This window comes from Sphaerodactylus townsendi, linkage group LG10 (genome assembly GCF_021028975.2).
Source record: "Sphaerodactylus townsendi isolate TG3544 linkage group LG10, MPM_Stown_v2.3, whole genome shotgun sequence".
NCBI lineage: Eukaryota > Metazoa > Chordata > Lepidosauria > Squamata > Sphaerodactylidae > Sphaerodactylus > Sphaerodactylus townsendi.
Genome location: NC_059434.1, coordinates 39066416 through 39088500, shown reverse-complemented (window position 1 = coordinate 39088500; position 22085 = coordinate 39066416). Strand labels below are relative to the sequence as shown.

The 22085-nt window shown below is 40.8% G+C and overlaps 1 protein-coding gene across 2 annotated transcripts in view; it reads left to right on the top strand.

Moving 5' to 3' along the window:
- The first annotated feature begins 16069 nt into the window (after positions 1-16069).
- The window catches only part of PALLD (palladin, cytoskeletal associated protein), a 270815-nt gene continuing 264799 nt past the window's right edge, over positions 16070-22085 (top strand). For both annotated transcript variants that reach the window (XM_048509988.1, XM_048509987.1), the window contains exon 1: positions 16070-16197. The gene's annotated coding sequence lies outside the window, so the exon portion shown is untranslated. The remainder of the gene's footprint in view (positions 16198-22085) is intronic.

The following is a 22085-nucleotide window of genomic DNA, read 5'->3' as shown; positions in this document are numbered from 1 at the left end:
TGTAGACTCTGCTTCTAGGATAAAAACATAGTGATTGATAAGTATGCTGTATGCTTTATATCACTGGAGACTATAGATATGTTCAAACTAAATGTGAGTAGTTTAAAATCATATTTATCTAATTTGATGAGAAAGCTGAGCACATGGTTGAATTTATCCCACTTGAGCAAATGGGACTTAAAAGCATTCAGCTTTGGAAGAAGCATTGAAGAAGAAGAATTGGTTTTATAGCCTACTTTTCTCTCCTGTAAGGAGTCACAATCCATCTTACAGTTGTTTTTCCCTGACCTCCCCTCAACAGGCACCTTGTGAGGTTGGTGAGGCTGAGAGAATTCAAAGGGAACTATGACTAGCCCAAGTTCATCAGCAGACTTTTTGTGGAGGAGTGGGGAATCAAACCCGGTTCTGTGGGGAATCAATCATGGTTTTCAGGTCAGAGTCCACTGCTCTTAACCACTAAACCACACTGGGTGCCCTGCAGAAAAACAAAAGCTCAGTGTACACATGCATACTCCAGTATGACATATATACAATTACGTTCCTAAAATCTGGAAATATTTCTTTCCCAAAATGGTAGGGCATAGAGTGATTTGCTATCTCTCTATGAGTTTATAGCACATAAGTTTATGAGTTTATGTGCTATGAGTTTATAGCACATAAATCCAAAGTCCAATTGCTGTAAAATATTCAATGCATTTATTGCTAGGATGTCAGTATCACAAGGTATTCGAATAATTTCAAAAGTACTTCAGACTCTGCATGAAAGTAGTTTATTCTTTTTGCTCCTTGGATGTTAAAAGGAGTGAGGTTTAGTTATGCTTAGTTACTTGAAGAGCGATTCTAAACAGAGTTACACCATTGTAAAGTCAAAGGTGCTTACGATTACACTGTAAATTTCTCAAAGTTACTTTGCAGTGGGTTCCAGTGTCAAGGCAGCTAACCAACATTACTTCTGGTGGTTGTGGTGGGTTTTTCGAGCTGTGTGGCCATGGTCTGGTAGATCTTGTTACACAGACTTCTGTCTGTGATAACACCTCTGAAGATGCCAGCCACAGATGCACAGAAACATTAGGAACAAGATCTACCAGGCCATGGCCACACAGCCCAAAAAAACCCACCACAACCATGTACCAGAAGCCTTATCCACAGTTCAAAACATCATTCCAGTATTGTGAAATGCTGCTTGTTTATTGAATGAAAACCAGTCCTGTGTTTCCCCAAGACTGACAAATCAACTTGTGGGTTTTCCAACGTTTCCCATTTGGCTCTTCTCTTAATAGTTATCCCTGGGAAATTGGAGTTCAGATAGAAGGTAATAACCCTTAGCTACAGTAATTCCTTTTTTCATTATTATACCAGTGGCAAAGCTATAAGGTATGGAGCTCTGCCTCCTGTTATGGTCTGCTCCAACAAAGATTGAAGTTGTGGATCAGGAAGTAAGTTTATTGTGAAACCTTATCCAATGAAGAAGGAAGAAAACTGATATTGAAGTACATATTTTGCCTTATCTATCAATAATGCCATTACATAGTGGTTAAGAGTAGTGGACTCTTAACCTGGAGAATAAGGTTGGATTCCTCACTCCTCCACATGAGCGGTGAACTCTTATCTGGTGAACTGGATTTGTTTCCTCACTCCTACACATGATGCCCATTGGGTGACCTTGGATTAGTTATAGTTCTCTCACCACTTACCTCACAATTCCCTCTGCACCACTTACCTCACAAGGTGTCTGTCATAGGAAGAGGAAGGGAAGGAGCTTGTAAACCACTCTGAGACTCCTTAGGGTTGAGAAAAGCAGAATATAAAATCCCGGAATAGGCACAGTCATCAGAATGTATTGGTCCTTTCCAACTAAGAGATGGACACAGCTGCTAATATAATTTCCTTAATCATTTGCTTCACATGCTGAAAAGTCTTCTCTGTGTTCCTTTCAACATCTGATTCCCTATCTCTCCCTTCGTGTGTATTAGGAATAAAAAATATACCTTCTTTGAGATATATCAGGCATCAGGGGGAGAATCTGCCAGCACTATGAAATATGAATGTCATAGAAGAAGCTGGTGCATGGAAAATGCTGTAGCAACATCACCAGTAGAGAGGGTTGTCAGCTTCAGGTTGGGAAATACCTGGATTTTGGGGGGGGGGGTAAATCCTGAGGAGAACAGGGTTTGGGGAGGGACTGGTGGAATGTAATGTCACAGAGTCCATCTTTCAAACTGGCTATTTTCTCCAGGTGAACTAATCACTGACACCTGGAGATCAATTGTAATTCCAGGGGATCTCCCGCTACTGTCTGGAGGTTGGCTACCCTAACTATTGGGCTTCCCTGAGGTAGCCTTTGAGAAAGAGACAATAGCACATTTCAGTTCAGAGAGTAGATGATACCATGCTTTAGTCTGTTGCCTCTTCCTGCTGTCCCTTCCCTCCTTCTAACTGCTGCCCCAAGGCTGTGCTCATTTACTGTGCTGTGCACAATTCTACCAGGAGTGGTTTCAACCAACTTCCATCATTGCCTATCTGACTTCCTACTGCTCCAGTATTATTTTTACAAGAGAGGGTATGTGCAACTGTTATAAAAAACAAGTCAATATTTGCACAATAGAGGGCCAGCGGTCACAATAGACTGAATATGTTTTCAATTTACTTGAACAAGTATCTGTACACAATTTAATTCAACAGGCTTCAGTCTGCCTTCACAAGGAGATGATTTCTACAATGGTCTACTTGTGAAAACTGATTGAACCCTGTTGAATAACCCTGTTGTAAATTGTGTGTGTGTTTATATATATCCTGGAATTATTAGTTCAAGGAAATTGGAAACATATTCAGTCTAAGGGTGCTGCTCCAGTCTGCCTGCCAGTACTGCTCAAGGTATTTGCCTACTCACTAGTAGTGTCTGACCTTTGCTCTACAATGCAAGTGCTGGCCTAGTAGCATTTGCCCTGTTTTCAAGTCCACATGCCAGTCATTTCCTAATGCTTGCCAGTGCTTTCTGGCAACAGTGGCTGTTGCTTTGTTCAGTTGCAACATTTTCTCAAATCTTTAAGGCTGAAATAGGCAATGGGAAAGGGGTAGAGGACTGCGTGAAATTTTGTTTTAAAAAGTGATTTGTCCTTCTCTTGTTTTTTGGGAAGTGGGAAATGGCTATTCCTATGGACTTTAATGTAGTTTTGACATTTTAAAATTATGGATTTTCCAAAATCTGAATTCAAAAGGCCCTAATTTAGATTTTTGAACCTGAATTCTGAATCCAGATGCTAGTGTGCACATTACTATGAAAAGATGAAGAGCAACTGAATCACAAGACACAATGATGTATAAACAAATCCCACATGAAAAAATAGCATTGCCTATTAGTTCTTTCAGAATTCCATCCATTTGTCTGCCAAATACCAACTACGTATTATTCATCCCTGAACTAGATGACACATGAAAATCTGAAAGTTTAATGCTCAGAACTCACTTTGAAGGCCTGCTGAGCCTGATTCTAATTAGGCTTGGGTGGATTTATGCCTTCCCCATACATTATTTTCCCAATATGAATGAATGTAGTTTTTTACTAAATTGGAGATTTGTAATATATTTGGTCATTGACTGTAAATAAAGTCTACTCTACTACAATATGAATGATTCCACAGAACTACTATTTGCCCTACTTGTAAACCTTACCTACAGTATACATGCAGCCTACTGAAACGTTACATTTCCCCAGGAGGACAAATAATAGCAGCTTCCCAGGGCTGTTCCAGAGCAGAAAAACAGCATGCGAGAAAGGCTTGACACATCTCATTCCCAATCCAAATCAGGCCCCCACATCCCTAGGAACTGGGTTCTAAACACAGAACTGCCAGAATTGTTCCATTAAATGGTTCCAAGGATGCATATTGGAAAAGTCAAATGTGTGGTTAGCCCCAGCACCACCACTACCACCCAGTGTCAGGCTTCAGGACTAGACTCTTGTTAGCCCTCAAATCAAACACTAGAACACACCTAGCATATTTTTTTTCAAAAATAGGAATCCTACTAATATACATTCCCCAACAATATTTGGTGCTGTTTTCAGCACATATGCATACACAAAACCCCTTTACTTCTCTATGCCACCCTTGTCTGTGAATGCCATACCACATCTAATTACGCTGGTTCCTTGGAGAATGTGGAGATTTTTGCCAGTTTATCTTTCCTCCGCTTTGTTCATCCAATTTCAGGAACTGAAAAAGCACAGCTGCGTCGAAAGGGTACTTAAGATTGTTTTATTATATAATCCACAGCACTTACAGGGCGCTGGCTCAACACAGCCTGTTTCATTTTCTTTTCCTGCCAGCAAGGATTCAAATGGCCAATAGAAATGAGTTTCGTTTCTCAAAAAAAGCTCATGGAGGACTTTGATCCTTCATGTTTTAAATAGATATTAACACAGTAAGCAAACAAAATTGAGCACCTCACAACTCAAATAATTAAGAATGGTTCAGTATTATTTAACCAGGAGCCAGTATTTCTTCATCTTGAAATCTGTACAAAATGTGCAAAAAATTAAACTGGAACTAATTTATTTTTTCCAGTATTTCTTAAATTTCTTAGAATGGTGAGAGCAACAGTGTTATCTGTGTAGAATTGGGCCCAGAGGTGCTGATCCCTACCAATCCCCAATTCCCCCTGCCGTGTCATATATAGCTTGTAACCCAGTTCCTAGAGATGTGGAAGTCCTATGGACCCCCTCACTGTACAGCTGATAAGCAGCTGGCTTAGCAAACTCATTTTATCCATACATGCCTTGAGATACTTGCCAATTTTCTATTCCATCTTATTTTTCAAAAATAGTATTTATGTATTTAAAAACTTTTAAAAAGTCATCTGACAATGACACAATGTTTTGCTATGTTTTACTAATTTCTTTATTTTCAAGTAAACAACCAAAACTCTAGTATGAGTTGAAACCCCCCGCCGCCACCCTCAAATGGCCCATCAAAACTTGGAATGAATCTATCTAGATTTCAAAGGCGTTTTCCAGATGGACATAATATCCTGGGATAGACCCAGGATCATACAACCTAGGTTGTTTTTATCTCAGTTTCTCCCTTCACACAGCTGTCCATTACTGTGGAGGAGCTGATTTGAGACCTGGATGAAAATTTTTTGCATGGTAGCAGGCTCTAGCAGGCTCACCCCGGGATTTTAAAAAAGAACCTCCAATTTGGCAATTTTTGAAAATCCTGGGATAAGGGAAATTACACAGGGAAGTCCCAATTTAGGACCGGAAGCCATGCAAAAATCATGGACACTGGGATGTTTTACCCCATCCCCATCCCAGGATATTTGGACCATGGGGAAAATGCCAAACTGACCTATTCCTACTGCTGGTGTCATACCTGTCCCTCAAGAACTTATCAGTCTCCACTAACCGGTCTATTTAAATAAGGTCCCTAAAGCAGTATGACATAAGCAAAAAAAGGTTTTAGCAGTTGTGGCATAAAGTGATCAGCTCTGCAGCAACTGTACAGTCTTCCTCCCTTTCTCTGATCTGCCAACAGACCCCAGCTAGCTTCCCTCAACTGGACGCAAACTGGGTGGTGCCACTGGTGCAATTTTGCTTTAGTTGTGTTGAGCAGACTAGGGAAGCCCACCGCTGTCTCTGCAGTCTCACCCATGCTACCCTGGTAGGGTTGTGGTGCCCAAGGCTGGTATCACTCCCCATGGGCTACTGAGGCTCACCCAGAAGATTGCATATCACAGGTGCAGACATTTTGGTCACAAAGAGACTTTGGTAAGGGAGGCACACTGCTAACAACAGAGGAGCACTCAACTAGCAGCTTCCGTAAGGTGCTGATAACCCTTGGACCATCCCTGTGCCTTTTTCATCTGTATGCAGTGATTTGGTGCTGTGGAAGTTTTCAGGAAGGAACTGGGTTGCCAGGTCACCTGCTGTGGTGGGAGACCACCTTCCAGTAGCTCTCCTCCCACCACTGCTTCTTTGGATAATGGGAGATTTTTAAAAAATCACAGGTTTTGGATATGGCAGGTTTTGGATGTGGCATTTCTGGAGGAATCCCAGAAGTAACATCAATTGAATCTAGGATTTACTGGGAACTCTATGGCTTTAACACAGGGTTTCCAGCAATTCCTGGAGCAATGTGACATCACTTACAGTTTTCCTTGGAAGAAAAGTCAGGCTGCACACAATGCTAGCAGTCTCCCATGACCCTGCCCCCATTCTGTTGGGTGTCATCCATCAAAACTGAACACTGGAAAATAAGCTGTCAGTCCACACAATCACAAACCGGGAGATGGGAATTTGGGATTTGTTATGCTGGATTTATTTATTTATCTTTAATTAAAAAAAAGAAGTTCCTTAGGAGACATTCTGACATGAAATCAATTGCAAGCAGGCGGTAGAATATGTTAATGGATACGGTATATGTTAATGGATACAGATGATTATAGGCGTTAGGTTTTTAAAAGTAAATGCAGGAGCACGCTTCAAGTGAAAGGTAAACAAAGGATGTTGAGGACTAAAAGTTGGGATGCCAACTTCCAGGTGGGACTGGGAATCCCCTGGAATTACAGCTCATCTCCAGACTACAAAGATCTGTTCCCCTGGAGAAAACGGATATTTTGGAGGGAAGATTCTGTGACACTGTACCCCACTGAGGTTGCTGTCCTCCATCCCTAAATCTCCAGCAGTTTTTCAACCTTGATCAGGCAATCCTCCCCTCCCCTCTTTTCCCACCAGTAGCCAAGGGGACCTGGCAACCTAAGCTCTCACAGAAACCAAAAAGTCATTTTGTTCAGCCCCTCAGACTGAAGAATAATTTTTTCAAGAGGGAGGCCAGGATGGAACCATAGCCACCTCAACCATACACCTGAAGAAGTTTGGATTTATACCCAGCTTTCTCTCATGTAAACAGACTAAAAGCAGCTTACAAAGCCCTTCCCTTTCCTTTCCCCACAACAGACACCTTGGCTCATTCCGCACATGCAGAATAATGCACTTTCAAACTGCTTTCAGTGCTCTTTGAAGCTGAGCGGAACAACAAAATCCACTTGCAAACAGTTGTGAAAGTGTATTGTCGAAGGCTTTCACGGCCGGAATCACTTGGGTGCTTGTAGGAGTTTCGAAGGAACAGTCTAGTATGCTTCTCTCCTGGCGCTTTCGCCTGCATCTGTGGCTGGCATCTTCAGATCCTCTTCAGATCCTCTGAAGATGCCAGCCACAGATGCAGGCGAAACGTCAGGAGAGAATGCTGCTAGAACACGGCCATACAGCCTGGAAATCACACAGCACCCAAGTTGTGAAAGTGGTTTGAAAACACGTTATTTTGCGTGTGCGGAAAAGGCCCTTGTGAGGTAGGTGGGGCTAAGAGAACTCTGAAGAACTGTGATTAGTCCAAGGTCACCCAGCAGGCTTCATGTGTAAGAGCGTGGAAACAAATTCTGTTCATAAGATAAGAGTGTGCTACTCATGTGGAGGAGTGGGGAATCAAAACTAGTTCTGCAGATTAGAATCCACCGCTGTCAGCCATTACTTCATCCTGGCTCAAACAAAGTCATGCATCCTCCCATATATTATTTGTAATAATTTACACTGATGTGTCTTGCTACCTCTAGCCATGAGAAATTCCTAGAGTAGTATTATACTTGGGTTGGATCATTAGAGAGAGCATAGGAGGCATGATTTCATTAAAGTATGACTAATTTACAAATAGTTATGGAAAGCAAACTGGAGGCACAGAAGAACTCTTGCCTCACATAAGCTCCCCAGAGAGACACATCATGCATGGTGTTTCACCCAGTTCCCACAGCATTGATGGACTGCTATTGAGGCCTCCAATGGGACCACCCAGGCTTAGGGGCTACACCCTTCCTTCATGACCCCAGCCTGAAAACAGTGGAGGAGACACCAGCCAGAGACATGGAGAAGAAAGGTTCCCCATGGTGAGAGGTGTGCTTTCCAGCCTACACTTCTCAGGCCTGACCTCACTGTTGCAAGGGACAGGGTGCACCACAGTAAGGGATTGTGCCACCCCATCTGGCTTTGCTGTGCCAAGCAATGGGCATGCCCAATATCACCTAGATTGGCTTGCGAGCTTGGCAAGACATTTTCTGCTCAAAGCTGGCTGGGAAGGCACTTCTTTTCTTATTTGGGGGGAGGTGGGTGGCCAGATTGTCTGAGGCATGGTCCATTTCCAGGGCTATTTCTTCTCCCCAAACTACCCCTGTCCAGCAGAGTCTATCTACTACTCTCTCTGAGAGCTGCCCTAAGCAAATCTACTTACAATCCTACTCAAGTCTATTCAGTGGGGCTTACTTACAGAAAAGTGTTTGTAGAATTATTATGTGATCCCTTCTAGCTTCTCAGTTATTTTTTCTGGTCACAGCTACAAATCTGTCCTCTTCCTCCAACTATGTGAGAAGCGTGTATGTTCCAAACCCTAAGGTATACACGAGAAAAATCATTTCCTGATATTCAAAGGCCACCAAAAAGATGCCAACAATTGCTAAGACATATTACCTTTCCTTTCATAACATGGACAGATGTGATCAGAGATCGAGTATGTAACAATAAACTGCATAAGAGCTCCATTCACAATTGTCATCAGTGTCTATAATAAGAAAAACCTAAATTATATTTGACATAATTCAGGCAATCAATATCATTATTCATCATCAACACAGAATATGATAAGGCCTGGAATACTTCTGCCCCCACCTTCTGGAGCACCTGTCTATTAGCCAATCAAATAAGAAAAAGCTTAAAGACCATCCAACTCTGTGGAAATTCTTTCCAAAAATAGTACTTAGCTAAGTGCCTTCCTAACACTTCCTTCTGCATTCACACAGAAGAGTCAGTTCCTCTTTCCCTCCTTCCCTTTTTCTCTCTTTTCCTTTTACTTCTCTTTGTTTTATTTTAGTAGTCAAACACTATTTGGTAGATTATGAATTAGATATTTTGGCACATACCCACAACAAACTGTATTCTTTCTTGTGGAGTGTAAATCACATCATTTCGCATTTTCATCTTTGTTTAGCACACAGCATCTGTCATCACTATACAGCTGTCCGCATTTGTCTGATGTCGACTGCCTCTTATACTTCCAAGGTGGAAATCCTGATATAGACTAGTGGATATCCCTATAGTGTCACAAAGAACTGTGCTTTGGAGCAGTTTATAGGAAATTACACCGACATCATCTTAAAAATTAAAAATAATCAGAAACTTTAGAAAATATGATGAGGGTAGTTATCCCACTGTGCAGTGATCTAGTGCAAGAAATCCTCCTTTTCTGACTTTATTGTAAAAGTGTATTGACTAGCAGTATAACATTATTGAAAGCAGTATTTATTTACACTTTTATCAGTTTACAAGTGATAGCCACAGCATACTTTTGGAACAGAGGCAGATCATTGGGCTGAATCCAATCAGATTGTCCAGTGGTCAGAAATGGGAGGATGGAGTTTCCTTTGACCACCAAAAAGGCTATGAAAAGTATCTCCATAGGTATAATTCATTTGGGACAGGGGCTCTGCTACGAAACAATCGGCTGAGATTGAGTAGCTGGATCCAACCTATAGATGCAAAGCTAGGATTAAAAGTTTGCCCTATACATATTTCTTTGAGCATTTATGGGAAAATGTCCTGATGATATAAACAACTATGGACCAGCAGCCAAGACTCTACCTATTTCATGACTCTACAACTTCAGGTAGTCTTGGATAAAACTTGGTCATTCTGATTAATGTTGCGTGCTGATGTGTGGAGGCTTGCATATCAATAAGCACAGACTCAGCTTTCTTTGGAATTAACTTTGGCCGCAGCCCATTTCATTAAAACCAACATAGGAAGTTGGGCAAGCATAAGGGGCACATCCTAGCCTCCAGGCAGCAAGCGCCCTGAACCCGGCCGCTAGGCAGCGAGACTGCTGAACCTGGCACCATCCCCACTCCCTATTGTGGAGTTGGGACAGAAAGTTACTAGGGGCCACCTGAGCGTGTGCCCATTACATGACACCCCTTCTTGCCAGGGTTAGCAGACTCCCTAGCAAAGCCTCCATGTCTTGTGTTATTGAACCCACCCTATCCCCAGACTTCTGCAGGTAGGCCCCCAACTGCAGGGAGTTTGACATGCAAGCTCAGCCTCCCCAGAAAGGATGTGCTCCTATGCCCAACCCACCAAGGCTACAATGAAAAAAGCAATGTAAGTATCAACAATAAATTCAACTAATTCAACACAGAAAAAAGGGGGAGGGTGGGTCCGCTCTCATCGATGTCTCGCCCCAGGCCCCCTTGTCACATGACAAGGCCCCATCACATGACACCAGCCTGGGTGCAGCCACACCTACCTCAACCAGGTCTTTTTGCTTGCCCCTCCCCAGCCACAATGGCAGCCCAGGATAATTCTGGGGCTGCGTTTTCTTTACTAGGTCAGGGACAAGGGGAATACATATCTGTAATCTTTTCTTAATCTCCCAGCAGATTTTGATACTATTGACTACAGTATCCTTTTGTCTAGACAGTATGGGTTAGGGACTGGGGCACTACCCATCACTGTTTTTGTTCCTGTTTGTCTACTGATTTCCAGAAGGTGGTGCTAAGCTCCTGCTTGACCTTATAGCATTCCTAATGTTGGTCCCACATGGTGTTTAGCATGAAACCACTGTGAGATACTGTCATACCATTTGCATGTTCTGTTTACACATTACCACAATCACATGTTCTGCATATGTTGCAGGTGGCTTGGATAGGTGTGACTAGTTCATTTTACACCCAAGGCAACAAGATAAAAATACACCACTGAAGGGAAAGACCCCTTGCTCACTGGGAGGCGAGCTTGCCAGCTGGCAGTGGCTATTCAAGCAGACATGCAGATAATTTCTTTGTTAATAGTAGAAGGAAAATTTTATTGTGTACACAGGAGAGTCTGCTGAATCTAGCAAGCCAGATCAACTTAAGTTCCTCTCTCTCAAAAATCTCATCAGACAATTCAAGTTTTTATATGAAGATACAAACAAAATAATTAGAAATGAGTTACCTCATTAAGCCTAGCAAGGGAAAATTATTGCTGATAATAATGAAACAATATTGCTGAAGCTTCAACCTGAGCAAAGTTTAGCTTCCCCAGTTTGGTCAGCCCTTAATTTGTCCACTTATCACCTTCAAATGAGAAAAGAGAACATGTCTGCTTCCTTTCTCATGTGTTTCCCTTGAACTCAGGTCAGCCTGTCCTAGGCCGTTTTCGCATGGTATAATCATACCAGGTTATAATCAGTATCTTACAATTTTCAAAGGGGTAGCCCCATCTCCTGTTAGCTCCCATTGGAAACAATGGTGGATGGAGCACTCCCTTTGGGGATCCATAACTTTGCCCCCCCCCCCCCGAACCAAACTCAAGTGGTATCATCAGGACAGTTTCCGGATGATACCCTGAAATTTTGGTACCACTAGCTTTAAAAATACACCCCCTGCAGGCCCAAATCTTTTAAAAAAACCACTAAAAATACACCAAAAAAAGCCCAAATACCTTGCATTCGGATTTGTTCATATTCGGGCAGGATATATTCAACCGATTTTCATCCTAATGTGCCCGAATTTGCCCAGATTCGTGCCGAATCTGGTATTTGTTGCACCTGAATCTCCAAGCCTAGTTAATGTTGAATTATTTGTTGCTTTCATGTTTATGTTTTACTGGTGTGCTTTTGTTCCTTTAGGTCATTTCCATGCGACAAAATTATACCTGTGTACCACTGCTTTTTAAAAACCTGGGTCTATTTTATCCCGGTTTGTCCCTCAGCTGCCCATTTCTTTCCAGGAGCCAAGTTAGGACCAGGAGGTAATACTCCAGTTTGTTATTTTGTATTTACACCACAAGTGCATCCCTCTTGATTAGTCAAACCAGAGTGGCGAGGTGAAAAAATAAACCGTTTCTGCTCCCATGGTGTTTGCACGGCAGCCGGGTCACCCTGGGATATTTGAAAAGAATCGCCAATTTGGCTATTTTTGAAAATCCCAGCTTAAGGGAAATATTGCAGGGCAACACGGGGGCAGGCCTGCTTTGACACCAGGAACTGTGCAGAAAACTTGCACGAACTGGGATATTTCACTTGCCCATCCTGGGATATTTGGACCATACAGAACTGGCCCTAGATGGTTTAAAATATGTTATGAGCTGTCTTGGGCAGTTTATCTAGGGAGATTGGCAAATGACACTCTCTAGCTTTTGGCTTTTTTTCTGCTCTGTCAAGCACAAGATTATTGAATCAAGGCTGTGGGTTGCTATAAACAAACTACAAACCTACATATTCTGACAATATGGGAACTGTATAAATCCAGAGCTGATGCATAGTTAAGACTACCTTGTTAACCTAAATCGCTACCTTGTTAAACCTAAGCTATTCAGTGTGTAATTACTGTGAGCATGTCTAAGCTGCTTCAAGTTGTCCAAAGTTGAAACAAATGAAAAAGATCACTAAAACATATTTTACAAGTCACCCTGATCGACCAGTCCAGTATGCATCACTAAAAAATGTTTCTTCTCTGGAGGAAAAAATTATTACATACATCAGAGAGATTAATCTGCTGAAGAAAATACTTTACAAACTCATTGTCAATGTATTCTTTTAGCTGTAAATTAATTAACATTCACACTGTCTTAGGCTATGTCCACATTTTCATTTTTCTTTTATTTACAACAATATATGTCACCTTTCTGTCCAATCAGAGTCACCAAGGCAGCTAACACTTAAAACAAATCATTATAAAAACATATCACAAAAGCAGTTTAAACCAAAATTAAACCCACAGAAAAGCACATCAAACAGATATCTGAACACTGGGTTCCCCAGATTAAGGCAACTGGATTAGTCCTGCAACAAATCCTAGCAACTTACGGCTTTCTAGAAATGCTAAATGAATATTTAGGGGATCCAGCAGAGATTTAGACCCAAATTTAATGTTGAAATTGCTGCTCTGATCTGGATATGTTGTTTTATGCTTCTTTAGAAGAAAATCTCAGTGAAATTCTATGTTATGTTGATTGATGGAAAATCCAAAAGAATCCCTCTGCTCTTAACACTATTTAGCTATGACAGACTTGTCCCTAGCCTTCCGCGGTATCACTTTCACCTCCCTGTCCAGGAAGTTCCTTAGATTTCGTTGGCAAGGAACTTTATAGCTCAGCTGTAGTTCGTGCTTTTTCATCTTTAATCCAAATCCTGTGGACCTTGACTGCTTTTTAACTGTCAAGAGATGTTAAATCATTAGAGAAATAAATTATATACATGAATCATCTGAGTTTTCACAGAAGCCTACTAATGGTAAAGCCATTCTCAAGTTCCACAACCACATGTCCATAAATTGTATTTGTTTTTTTCACTTTGTAGCCTTAGATTAAATACAGGCATTTGGATAGAATACTCTGTATGAATGTTTGTGTTTAATCTAACCTATGTAAAAAAAATGAAAAAATCACACCCAATTTGTTAGCAATACTGCAGTTTTTGAAAATCATAAGCTCCCTGCTTGAATTTCCAATTCATAATAATTTGTTTTTGTTCATTCTTCAATCTATATATCTATAGAGAGAAAGTGGATTCTTTTAAAAATGAGGTCACTACTCCTTTGTGAAGATATAAAGGGAAAGGTACAGGATTTTGTTTTGTCCTCATTCACAAGAAAGGAGTGCGAAAAAGAATCGACAAGATAGGTTAGTATTTGTATAGCGATATTGTGTTCTAGCACACGAGTTAAGAAAAGGATGGTGACTCACTACAGTGCCCATGATTATCATTATCCCGAGAGTCAATGTGGATTCACTGAGGGGTACATGGGGAAGAGAAACATTTTTGTTTGTTTGTTTGTTTGTTTTAAGTTTGGAGGAAATTATGCAGAAAATTCTTCATATGGAAACTGTCACCAATTCATATTGCTCTGCATTAGCAATGACACTAAAAACAACGTGGAGAATTTTTCCCATGTGGAAATAGCCTATTAAACCAAGATTATAGGTTCAGTTTAATGGTAGATTTTGAAAAGGTTGAAGTCTGCTGATACAGATAATTCCACAATTTAAACTACATACTTCATGATTGCAGAGGCATAGCTAGGGAAAACGGAGCCCAGGGCAAAATCTGAGTTCCCCCCATATGGATGGCTGCCCTCCCCCACCATGACCAAAGAACGTTTTTTTGCACCAGGTCATCTCAAAGTCACCATCACATAATAGAACATGCCCCAACTCACAAATCTGAATACAGCAATGGTCCATGACACACAGCAGAAATGTTTAACAACTATTATAACACTTTAAAATGTGTTTAAGAGTTATATGACTTAAAATGCTTTCAAAATGTTTTAATACTGCTGTGAAAACATTTTATAGTGTTATATCCAACACCCCCAATTCCCCCCCCCCCCGAATTGGAAACACAGCACAGAGCTAGGCAGGAAAGGAGGAAGGTAGGGGAAGGACGGGGACAAATTTCAAGTCATGTTTTACACAGTAGCTGCACACATTGAATTTTAATACTGACAATATAAGGCACGTACTAACATAAACTCACAGGCTCAAAAAAGTTGGGGACCTCTGTTTTGAATGCCAATGCCAATACTGAGGGCTAGATGCACAGATTTGCTACAACCTGGCTCTTTGGGGGGGAAGGCAGGGTCACCAAGCAGCAAATGCTTGGGAGTGCTGACAGGGTTCTCTGGGCTCCTGGGGCCAGAGGGACCAGGATTTGCAAGGCTCCCCTTCACATCCACATCTCAGGTTGCTGGGGTGGGGGGAGGGCAGGAGGGCTTGTTTGCCCAGGGCTCTTTGGATCCCTGGGTCAGGGAGAGTTGTTGTGGGGAGGGGGTGGGTAGGCCTCTGCTGGGTCCCTGCAGACCCAGCTGCCCTTTTGGGGGTGGGGGCAGGAAGGTCTGCTGGGCCCCCACAGGCCTGACTGGCCTTTTGGGGGTGGGGGGCCTGTGGGCCTGGGCCATGTCCCCCTGCACCCCACTTACCTGTCCTTAGGTGGCGGCGGTCCCAGGTAACCTGGCAGGGTGGGTCTGCTGGGGCAGGCCGAGAGAAACAAGGCAGTGACCTCACCAGCCTGCTCCTTCAGCAGAGGTTCTTCTGGCTGAAGAAAGCAGTCTGGTGGGGCTGGGCCAGGCTAAGGGGAGAAGGAGGAGGGATGTGGGGGCAATTTTCCACCCACACATATGACCCTATGGTGGCTCACTTGGGGCATTTGTCCCCAGGATGCTTCACTGAAGTACTTGCTTCATTGGATGCTTCATTGAAGTACTTGCCTCTGCATGATCACAAGTACTAAGTCTGTAATTTTGCAGAATATTAGGCTCATTCCGCACATGCAAAATAATGCACTTTCAAACTGCTTTCAGTGCTCTTTGAGGCTGTGCGGAATAGCAAAATCCACTTGCAAACAGTTGTGAAAGTGGTTTGAAAACGCATTATTTCGTGTGTGCGGAAGGGGCCTTAGATTCACTTTGGAATTCAAATGTATTGTTCTAATATAAACTGTAAATGTGAAAAGGTATGCCAGGGAAAATGAACAGAATAGTTTTTCAAAGTCTAAAGATTGGTGAAGAACATAGTGAAGAACTATGTAAGAAATCAGAACAGCATTAATTTCTGGGTTTCCATATATGCATTGTGACCAAACAATTTGATTGTAAATTGACTAGCATTTGATTACACAAATATAATGTACATTCAGAGGCTTATTTGAAATTCTGTTTGAAGCTTATTTCCTAATGACTAAACCATACAGAACATTTCCTCAGGCTAGTTGTGACTTTACTTGTAAGCATCATGTTTTAAATCACTTAGTATTGTAAATAAAGGTATTGAAACGCTATGGTGAACTCCAACAATGCTATCTTCCTTGAAGTTATAAATACTAAGTACACTGAAGTGGCTCATTTATCTAGGCCCAACGTCTGTTCTGTTGGAATTCCTGATAATGGCAGTCTGCTGAAACATGAGTTCAGTTGCCAAATATAGTTGAGAGGGGTAGGAATTACACAGAGAGGACAGATGTAACTCAGAGGCCACAGTCACCTCAATGCTGACTGTGGACCAAGCAATCTTGAATGAATAGTTAAAGCAACTTCCAGCTTTCTTAGACAAAAGGGAGACCAACTTCCAAGCCTGAATTATATTCTTTATGAAATTCTTCACACTGGTTTAAGAGCTGAAAGGTTTGTAAGATTCTCTCAGATTCTTTGTTAAACATTGTTGATTCTGCTTAGTTCATTCCGCCTTTGATTTTTTTACAGAAAAATGTCTACATGTATATAGTTTTTCTTCTGGAACTCATAGTTAAAGCATTCTTTTTATTTTAGTTTGTAACTTTTAGGCATAATTAAATGCTTGCATGTTTATATTTCAAGTTTAATTGCATCAAGAAAATAATTATTTTTAATAATGCTTAATGCTGCATTTCTCATTTGTTTTGCACTTTAATCTAATGAACTATCAGCACCTTTCTAATACCTCTAAACCAATACCTATATTAAGACATTAAATATGTTTGTCCTGCTAATGTGCTGCCTAAATTCTGAGATATGTTGCTTTCTTGTAACCTCATGTTTTAGACATGAGAATGATGTAATGAAAAGCATGAAATAATAAATATGTTTAATTTACACTGTTTATTTCAATCATACAGGATATTGTTTTATGGTCATTATAACTTTTCAGGGCGATGAGCAAAGCACTTATAAATATGCTGTCATCTAATCAGTGGACTCCAGAAATAGCACATAAGCTATTTCTAACTGTGATAGTGTATGCTATTTAATAGGGTTGAAGCATTATTTTACATAGATTAACTATGATTTAAAGAGACTGAATACTGGCAAAGAAAACCTGGATGACATTAGATTTCTTGGATGACGTTGGAGCATACATTACGTCCATTATGCAATACAGCATTAACTCCATCGAGATAAATGGGCCTTTGCATGATTAAATCTGCATTGGATTGTAGCTTCAAAACTAAAGAAGGACTTTTATTTGAATCTTAAGGTTGAAAGGCATGTTAGAAATTTTGGCTTCAGAACTGGTCAGTTTTTGAGAGACACCATACAATTATGGTTCTCATTATAGAACTTGGAAGTTTATTTATGTGACTGAAGTAACTTAGCGCCTTCTAGAAATCTAGTTACGTTGCCAGGTGACAAAATATTTGCATCAATATCTATTTTAGGCACTCCTGATCATATTAGCTGAATATTCTGGAGCAGAACTAAATCTTATTAGTTCTTATGAAACTCGAAGAACTATCTGAAAGAAAATAAAACAGATATGTTTCCACAGCTATGTTTTATTTCACAGAGTGTCATAAGGGAAGCAGCCAGAGAACCAAGAACAAACTCATATAGTTGATACAATCCAGGTTTGGTGGGATTGAAGCAAAGCTAATTCTCTTTTTCTGAAGTCCATTGTTTCACTGCAAGTGCCTGTCCTTTACATATATCCTGATATCATATGTAGAATACTTCTTACACAAAAGCAAAGCCGTTAGAGTTTAGTAGAGATCTGGGTCATTTGCCAATGTCAGTAATAAACACATAGTTTTAATGACAATTTAAATATTATTTGTGAGTGTGTATGTGTGTAATATAAATCTGCAGATATATAAATCTGAAGATCAGGGCCATGACAGAGTCCAGGGAGTTACTAGGCTTGGATGTGGCTCTGGCCACTCTGAACATGGCTGCAACTGTGGTAGAGTCTGTAGAACCACTCTGGCTGCAACCACAGTGGTATTTATTTATTTATTTATTTATTTATTTATTGTTGTATTTATAAACCGCCCTCCCCCGAAGGGCTCAGGGCGGTGTACAGATAAATAGGTAGAGCACATTAAAATCGGTAAAACCAAATTCAGATAAACATTAAATAATGGCTCTGTGTTATTAAAACCAACCCCATTAAAATGCAGCGTTCTGACAGCAAAATATCCAGGGAACGACTCAGTTGTAAAGGTCTGGAGGCATGCCTGTCCTCAATGTACAGTTGGGGGAGGATGAATTTCCCCAAAAAAGTGTTGATGGATTTAAAAAGACTTGAAATTTAACATGAGCTAGCCAGACTTTGATTATTTACCAATTTTAGCTTTATAGTTTAAGACAGTGATGGCGAACCCTTTCGAGACTAAGTGCCCAAATTGCAACCCAAAACCCATTTATTTATCACAAAGTGCCAACACGGCAATTTAACATGAATACTGAGGTTTTAGTTTAGAAAAAATGGTTGGCTCCGAGGTGCACATTACCCAGGAGTAAGCTTGGTGGTAGTTGGTGGCTTTGCTTTGAAGAAATCATGCGACGCTTCGAAGGGGTGAATCACAACCCTAGGAGGGTTTACTCAGAAGCAAGCCCCATTGCCAGCAACTGAGCTTACTCCCAGGTAAAGAAGTAAGCACAGGCACCAGGCCTCCCAGCCGAATCCTACCTGCTCACCATGGTGCGCTCACATCATGCCCAGTGGCCCAAGAAGCCTAGATGTGGGGGGGGGGATTTTCTGCCCCTCCACATGATGAACTCTGTGTGCCACCTCTGAGTGCCACCTCTGACACGCGTGCCATAGGTTCGCCACCACTGGTTTAAGATATGCTTAATTTCCTTGGGAATTAATGAGACTTTAAAAGAGGTAAAATGTAACTGAACTGTATCTTCATACACACATAATGTACACATTATCCAAATGTAACTTATTTTCCGGCATTTGCACTGACAGCTGAGCCTGTAGACCAGCAAATCCCAACCAGGGTTCCGTGGTACCCTGGGGTGCCGTGAGCATGTCCCAGGGGTACCGCGGCAATGCTACTGGCCCCCCTCACTTTTGCAGTGTCTCCTGCCGGCACCGGCAAGGATATGGAGCTGGCCCAGGGGGCAGGACCTGCCGCAAGGTCAGCAGCCACTCGCCCCCATCCCCATGCTTTCCTTCACCCTGGGAGGGGAAGGTGGGGGATGGCAAGCAGGGGAACTGGGAGGGGAAGGTGGGGGAGGATGGCAGGGGTACCGTGAGATATGAAGAGTGAGGTCAAGGGTACCGTGATGTCGAAAAGGTTGGAAAACACTGCCGTAGACCAAAGTTCCAAAGCACTATTCCCCGGGCACATCAATGTACATATTGATGAATGAATGATCTCCAGAATTCCTATTTAAACAACAAGAACAGTAATGCAAGAGCCTTGCCCCTTCATAGAACTTGGTGGGGGACACTTTCTACTTGTGGAAACTCTATTAAATTTTCCACATAGACAAGGAATCTTAACAAGGGACTGCAGATGTCCCCTATTATTTTTGAAAATTTATCAGGCTGTGGATTGTGAAACAGTATTCAGTTTTAAAGGCCTGTTGGCAGCTCTTCACAGTTTGTCATATAGATTGAGAAGCGAGGCTGGATTAAGCTAGTGCTGAATGTGGAGGGCGGTTTATAAATATAATAAATAATACTAATAATACTAATAATACTAATAATACTAATACTAATACTAATACTAATAATAATAATAATAATAATAATAATAATAATAATAATAATAATAATAATAATAATAATAATAATAATAAAAGGGCCCTCAATTTTTCAAAAAGCACATACATATTAAAACAAATTATTTACTTGCACAGTAAAATAATTCAATTTTTTTTCATTTGCTATACAGCCAGATAATACAATAAATGTCTGACACTTCAGTAATACTACTACTTACATGTATGTATCAAATGTCAAAAGTAAAAAAAACCCTACAATTTAAACATTACATTTTCAACAGCATTGCCATATTATAAGAATATGGTGAGATGCTGATTTCACCAGGCAACTTGCAAACATTTAGTGCAGTGTCCTCGAAAATATAGGGCATGTGATACTTTTGCTGCTAGGTTCATCCATTACTGTTGAGAAGGAAGCGGAGAACCCAATGTAAATAAGAAATAGATTTAAGTTTCCTTTCTCTATCTAGTTAATATGGCATACACAGAAAAGGAATAGTTATAAAGAGATGTACGTACTAGTTTAAGAATTTGAGCACGGTACCAGCCAATTAATATGAGCACTGTACCAGCCACTGTACCAGTTTCATGCAAGGTAAATCCCAGAGAAGCAGCTAAATGAAACAGGAGCTTCCACAAGCTAATGTAAAGCACATCCGATTGCTTCCCATGACTGCCAGGTCAAGTATCTGCCACTGGACAGAAGTAATATAGCATATGACAAAGGTTAAGTTTAAAACCACACAGGTTAAAAAGATTAAAATTATACTGATATGAAAATTCAGAAACATCATGTTAAATAAGCTTGTTTGGCTGTTTTTTTTAATTTAAATTGTTATTTAAAATGTTAGTGTGTGTTAATTTTTATTTTGGTCTACCAAACTGGCTAAATTAAATGCATCCATTTCCTGGCAAATCTTTCAATGGTTTTAATATAATAAAAAGATATTAGAGCAGTAAGCATGTGTACAATTAACATGTGGATTTTTCACTTGTGTAAAATTCTTGAAGAGTGTTTTGAGAAAAAAGAAACATAGGTTTCCTTAGGAAAAAGTGGAAAGTCAAATATTTGTTGCCTATGACCATTGAGACGCTTTCTGTTCTTTCAGTAAATCAAGTCTAACATCCTGTTTTCAGTTAGGAAACACGAAGCTCATAAGTAAGGCATACAAGATAGTAGCAGGGGCAAATCTCTTTTACTTAGCCTTAAACAGAGGTAATAATAGATTCATGTATTTTATGGTCAGAGCTAGTTTAACCATTAGAATAAAAAGATTTCGCATGTTAGGCCACCAGTTTCTCAGTTCAGCCACAAAGCTGATTGGATAATCTTGGGCCATTTGCTTTCAATATAACCTGATTCTTGGGATTCTTGTGAGGATAGGTGAGTGAAGAGAAATTCATGTGTGTTGCTGTGAGCCTGAATGTAATTACTAAAGCCATTTTTAAAAAAGACAGGGTAAATACGGCATTTTAAAATGTACTGGGGTACATGGGGTATCCCATGTCCCCATGCTCATGCCATTCTGTCCCAGAGGGTGGGTCACAGAGCGTGGTTTTATGCTGGTAGACCTCTGTAGTAGCATGGCTTTCAAGGTCCAATGCACATAGCAAAGTGAGTGTCATGTGATATGGAGAGCACACACTCAATGATGGCTCTGAGATAAGATATTTTAGGCCTTAATAATTTGCTTATGACTCCAAACAAAATGGCTCCTTCTTCACATGATCTCTTCTCTGTAGGAATAAAAATCTCCTGTCTCAAGCCACAGGAGGTCATATTCAGATATGTATTGTCAAAGACTTTCACGGCCAGAATCATTGGAGTGTTGTGGGGTTTCCAGGCTGTATGGCCATGTTCCAGTAGCATTTTCTCCTGACGTTTCTCCTGCATCTGTGGCTGGCCTGTTCAGAGATCCTGAAGATGCCAGTCACAGATGCAGGCGAAATGTCAGGAGAAAATGCTACTGGAGCACGGCCATACAGCCCAGAAACCCCACAACATTCCAGTATTCAGATATGCCTACTCTAGAATTAACAAGACCTGGCTTGAATGGCACAGCTCATTCTAACGTTAGACCTTTTCTACCTTTAGTTGCTGACTGAAACGAAATAAAGCATTAGAGTTTGTCCTACATGTTTACATTTAATTGATTAGTAAATGGGCTAAAAATATTCAACTGTAAAGGGTTCTGATATGTATACTGACAAATATGACAAATATACAGTTCAAAATACATTAGCACTTTGATGCTCTTGCATAGTTCCAATTCATTTATATGCGACTGGTGTATGAGTGTGCTCCATCTGTTGGGCTGTGATTCTTGAAAAAAATCTTTGGACAATGCGTGATTATTTCTGAGATTCCTCACCAAAAAAAGCTGTTTTCGGTGGATTTGGCTTCACTTTTTTGTTGCATTGGAAATGTTAGGTCTCCAGTAAAATATCTGGGAACCATTGGTCCAATTACATAGTCCTCTCAGCATGTTGGATTATGACAAATTTAGGAAAATTATTCCTTTTTTGCATATGAGCCTTTTGTACCTTTTTCTTCTGACTTTGTGGGCAGTTAGGTGACA